The sequence below is a fragment of the Adelges cooleyi genome, unplaced genomic scaffold (genome assembly GCF_023614345.1).
Source record: "Adelges cooleyi isolate 19-005CV unplaced genomic scaffold, UGA_ACOO_1.1 ACOO_flye_CR_arks_rails_tigmint_CR_PRNA_645, whole genome shotgun sequence".
In the NCBI taxonomy this organism is placed as follows: domain Eukaryota; kingdom Metazoa; phylum Arthropoda; class Insecta; order Hemiptera; family Adelgidae; genus Adelges; species Adelges cooleyi.
The window spans coordinates 1,063-6,979 of record NW_026096345.1 but is presented as its reverse complement, the minus strand read 5'-3'; the positions used below and the strand labels follow the sequence as shown (position 1 = coordinate 6,979).

General features: G+C 29.4%; 1 long non-coding RNA gene across 1 annotated transcript; it reads left to right on the top strand.

Moving 5' to 3' along the window:
- The first annotated feature begins 2,926 nt into the window (after positions 1 to 2,926).
- Positions 2,927 to 4,239, top strand: LOC126844126 (uncharacterized). Its single transcript, XR_007686545.1, has 3 exons — positions 2,927 to 3,312; positions 3,379 to 3,567; positions 3,634 to 4,239. It is a non-coding gene; the product is annotated as an uncharacterized LOC126844126 (long non-coding RNA).
- The last annotated feature ends 1,678 nt before the right edge of the window (positions 4,240 to 5,917 follow it).

Genomic DNA, 5,917 nt, shown 5'->3' with positions numbered 1-5,917 from the left:
GCACTGCAGTGTAGATATGATTTCCTACCCGGGTTTTGGCATGGTGTTGCCCGAAGTCAAATACCTTGACAGAACTTCACTTATTGAATTTGGAAAACCAAATTTGCCGATCCTGCAGGTCGACACACAGGTAATAAACTTCTCATAGAAATTTAAATATTTTGCGCTTAAAAGTTTCTCCGAAATCTATTAAAATATAAAATACCTCTCTTAAAAAGTTATATAAGGAAGAACAAGTCAGTTGGAATTTGACGATGGACAGCCGCCATTTGCACTGCAGTGTACATATGATTTCCTACCCGGGTTTTGGCATGGTGTTGCCCAAAGTCAAAAACCTTGACAGAACATCACTTATTGAATTTGGAAAACCAAATTTGCCGATCCTGCAGGTCGACACACAGGTAATAAACTTCTCATAGAAATTTATATATTTTGCGCTTAAAAGTTTCTCCGAAATCTATTAAAATATAAAATACCTCTCTCAAAAAGTTATATAAGGAAGAACAAGTCAGTTGGAATTTGACGATGGACAGCCGCCATTTGCACTGCAGTGTACATATGATTTCCTACCCGGGTTTTGGCATGGTGTTGCCCAAAGTCAAAAACCTTGACAGAACTTCACTTATTGAATTTGGAAAACCAAATTTGCCGATCCTGCAGGTCGACACACAGGTAATAAACTTCTCATAGAAATTTACATATTATTTTGTTTTTAACAGTTATATACTTACCCCACCGACCAGAACTTGTAAGTTTAAAATTAATTGTTGAATTTAACTCTATCGCTGTATTCTTTAAATGTATTTAACAGGTTGTTGGAACGACCTTTCTGACTGGCATTCGAGAAATGGGCAAAGGCCTATTCGCAAAGGTGTGTTACGGAGTTGTAGTCAGTGCAGTAGCTATTGTGCTGATTTTTGCTAGTATTGTCATACTGGTACTCTTACTCACGGCTATTGCACCTTTGATACTTATATTGACTTCTTATGCACTGTTCCTGAAACTTCTGACTATCATGGTATTTCTGCCGCTGTTTCTAGTATGGATAATCGTCAGTGTCATTGTAATTTATATCGTTATTCATTTGAAACGTTCACATATCATATAATGTTATCATACATTAACAATTTTCACATAACTTATATTATTTTTGTATAAAATAATTGTATATACTCCAAGTAGCTGTACACCACAGCCATGGTGCGTAACCCGTCTTATACACATGTACAACACTTATACAATCATAAAATGATTTTGTATTTCATAAGTTTACTGGTTTGTTTTTTTATGCAAATATATTTTGTAGAAATATCGCATGTTATCGGATCTTTTTTATTGATACCGTTATACAACAGAACATATGTAGTGAAGCTATTTTTAGATACCGTCGACAATTACTTTTAACTCAATACTTTTACTGACATTTGAAAAAAACGCTTTTACATTTGTCCCGCTTAACCCTACCTGTACCGTGTGGTGGCGGTTAGGTTAGTATTAATACCGTACATTAAAAAACATCTTGCCCTGTTTATATTAAAGATTTGAATAGAAAACAACTCTATGCAAACGAAACTCGATTTGTTACAACAACTTTTTAAATCGTTGTTTACCCAAAGTAATTGATTTTGCAGTGTGGGTCACAATATTCTTTCAGCTGTGCGGTAGTACGCGACGGCCCATGATCTTAAGATTGTCTTAAGATACGTCATAGTAATATTATTATTATAAGGAAATATTGTTTAGAGGATTATACGCTATCATCGCCGACACGACGACGTCGTGGTGTTTTTTTATGTGCTGATCGATTTTTTAAAAACAAATCGTTGTATACGTTAACACGTCACCGGTCTTGTGCAAGTACTTATATACTTGGAACTATATACACAGGTCTACATACAAGTCTGCGCGGTGTCTGGCTGACAAAATATATTATGTATTATTGGATCACGTGTGCCGCGGTGAGCTCATCCGCCGTCAATCGTCGCTCAAGTCAATTATTTTTCAAGACGGTATACAAGTCAATCCGTCAAACCGGAGGTCTCCGGTTTCGATAAACGTTACTATATTGCCAACACGTGTTGTGATTCACAACCGCCTTGGGTAAACCGAAAAGTAGTCGTTTTAGTCGGTGCTGTAGTTTATTGAGGTACTGGTGTTTATTTTTTTTAATTTAACTCAATTATTCCAAAATTAGTTGGCGACAGGCGAATTTTTTTTTATTTTTTCCCCTCAAAATGTCTACATAATAAGTAGTGTGACCGGTCGGAGTCCTATTTTGGTTTTGGCGCCCAATTTCCAAACACAAACGCAATAATCATAATAATTATCACTGTAGTGCACCGGTCGGATGACCGCGTACAAAACACCGTAAACGACTAGCGTTTGTAACGGAAAACTAGGAGTAGGTTTTAATAAGTTGAACACTTTTTAGTTAATTGTAATATACAGGGTGATCCAACTAACGTAAGACACTCATTTTCTCTGAAAGTATGAATATTTTGCGAATTTTTTTTTTCCTAAAATTTTAGGTACATATTTAGCTACATTTTTCAATATTTAGAAAAATTTTATCTTCAACCCTTATACGTTAAATAAGTACGAACCTCGTTTTTTCAAATGGGAACATATGTTTTAAATTCCATAAATATAAAGACAAAAAATCTAAAAAAATGTTAGCGTTTGAATATTTAATTTTCATCCATTTGTTCGCCGTTTATGACTTTGTAAAGATTTGAATTTTTGGCTATATTTCTTAATAATTTCATTCGATTCGACAAAGACAAGTAGTTTTATTACGACGGTCATAACATCAAATATAATAATAATTTGATGTTAACGCATTCCGTATCATAATCAGATATAATAAATAACCATACATTATTAGACGAAAGGTAGACTGTTACGGCTAACGGACTTTACACTTTAACCTAATCTAGCTGGAGCTAGTCATTAGCTGGTTATCTCGGATAACAATCTAGTATCTAAACTATGCATCAGTTACCACGGAATAATCGAGTGACCAGTACCCATAATATATTTTATTATTTGTACATAACCTCTGTCGCTAACAAATTTTGACTTCACAGTTCACACATTTTCCATTAGTGAAATGAGAAATTACAAACTTAATTAAAAAATGTTAGTAAATTTACATTTTACTTTATAGTAAATACGATAGCATGCTCATTGTAGTTAAGTCATAACTCGTTATTTTATAGTTTTTGAAATATTTGCATAAATATATCAATTGATAATATTTGCTCTCGACTTTATTTTGACGTTACATTCTTGGACACACCATTAATTTAATAGGTAAGTGTATTAAAGTTTAATAGATAATTTAATACAATACGAATTCAATTAGCTTTTTTATTTTAGGTTGAATGCTTTTTTCCGAAAATCTTTTATCATTTAAAAATCAATGTTATCATGTCAGAAATATCTATGGCGTTGAGAATAGGCTATACCAATTACTATGGAAATGTCTTTTCAATTGGACCCAAGACTGAAGACCTTACAATTTTAAATCAAGGTGTAAATTATAAATATAAAGCATTAATTTAATAGGTAAGTTTATTAGAGTTTAATGGGTAATTTAATTCAATACGATTTCAATTAGCTTTTTTAATTTAGGTTGAATGCTTTTTTACTGAAAATATTTCATCTTTTAAAAACCAATGTTATCATGTAAAATTGGTTTTGAGTATGACATATCAATTGCTATGGAAATGTCTTTCCAATCGGACCCAAGACCTTACAATTATATATCAAGGTGTAAATTATAAGTATAAAACATTTATTTCTAATGTGACATTATTTCATGTGAATGTATAATATCAACACTAAGCAATTTGAATGAAAAGTGTGTTGTGTTAACTTAAAATAATTATTAATGCATGTATTTGTGTATGTGGGTTGATAATACTCATATACCCGTTTCATTTATTTTTAAAAATATCAGTAATTAATGTATGAATTTCATACTACTACATACAAGGAATCGCTTCTTGATTATACCAATATTTATAATAATATGTAAGTATATTATTTTTATTTGATTAAACTTATCTAAGGTAGTTCAAATGTCTGCTTTCAGTTTAGTTATTTCTTACAATGATATAACCCATATATTGTGTGTCTGACATACATTACGGATATTTTATCATAAAGTTTTAGCTATAACTGACACAGGTATTTGGCTATCACAGTTAAATTTTATATCAAATTTATTAATATACAATAATTCTCTCTTTGAAAAGTAGTAATTCTATTAATTTGTATTTAATGAATTCAGTAAATCAAGTAAATTATTTTTTTGAACTTGCCTAAGATAATTCTTATAGTTAATTTTATTTATTGAATTTTGATTTTGTTAGATTTGTTTAATTACCAACGATTGTTAAAAGAAAAAAATTTAAATCAGTATTATAGAAGTTGAACAATTTAAAATGTATAGATATTGTTTTTGTTTAATATTTTTGATTGAATATTTTCAAAATAGTAACATTTGTAATTTTTTAATTTATTGTTGTATTAATAATTAGTTTATGAACATTTCATTAGTTAAATACTTATATTATCAGACAAAAGATTATTATTGTTCTTTAAATGTTATACTATACTATATATTTGTCGTTGAAATTTATCAACACAATTGTTTGACTATGTGTTATCAATGTTCAAATTTTGTAAACTACACAGTAAAAATTAATAAAAATTGTTTTTAACTCTTTAAAGTAGGAAAATTGTCGCATACGCATTACAGCAAATATTCTTTTAACCATTATTTGCATCATTAAAGGTAAACAAATTTTATTTTTAACAACTATGCATTATAAGTTAGTATAATTGATTTTATCAATCCGGCGACGGATTGACGACCCGTCCCGGAAGCGAATTCGTCAAGAAACCATCTCATGATGGCAGCGTTGGGCCTTAAAGGCCCGTTAAGCTTGAAAAAAAAAAATAAATAATTGATTTTATAATTATTTGTATTCATACATAAATATAGTATACATGTATGTATGTGTATAAAATCAGACAAACTTGTCGCGTACAATTTCCATAAAATTTAAATCCTTAAAAATGTGTTTTATTACAGAATAATTGTTAAATTTAGATACTACAATTTAGCTAAGGCTATTTTTGATTTAATATTGCCACTTTTACATAATCTTAGTAAAACGTACCCGTTATAATAGTTTAATAATGTCAATACTTTAATTTGTATAATAAACAAGGAAATATCAAATAATGGTTTTCTTTTTAAACAACTAAAATCTATTAAGCTTTTAATTTTCTAGATATTAAATAGTGAAGAAAATAATAAAAATAAGAAAATACTGATTATACATAAAATCAAAATGAGCAGATTCAACTGTAAAAGAATTAACTTTTCAATTTGAAATTTTTGAAACAGACATATTTTATTATAAAGGCTTTAGAATCACTATTATTATAACATTATACACCTTATAGATTATAATAATAATTAGTAAGTACTAATAAAAAGATTAGAAACATATAAACTATTTAATTTAATAGTTATTAATAAAATAAAAAAGACAAGTTCTGATAATTTAATGTTTGCGTGACACAAACCCTAACTTTATTTCTGAAGTTTGAGTATCACTGTGTGATTTTGTGTAACTGAGTCACAAACTATTGATCCATATTTTTATTAACGGGATCTTAATAAGAAATAACTTGACTTAAAAAAAATGAAATATCAATGATGTTGAAAAATTTACCGTTACAGAAAAATCAAATCTTTTTTGACAACAGGATGGGGAAAACAGAAAAAAAAGTAAAAGTACTTTGAATCACAGTTTGGAACTACCGGCTTAAGTTAAGTCGATAATTAATACAATTTCAAACTTGTCTGTGATTTTGTTGTAGGTTCCTAAAACATTGTTTA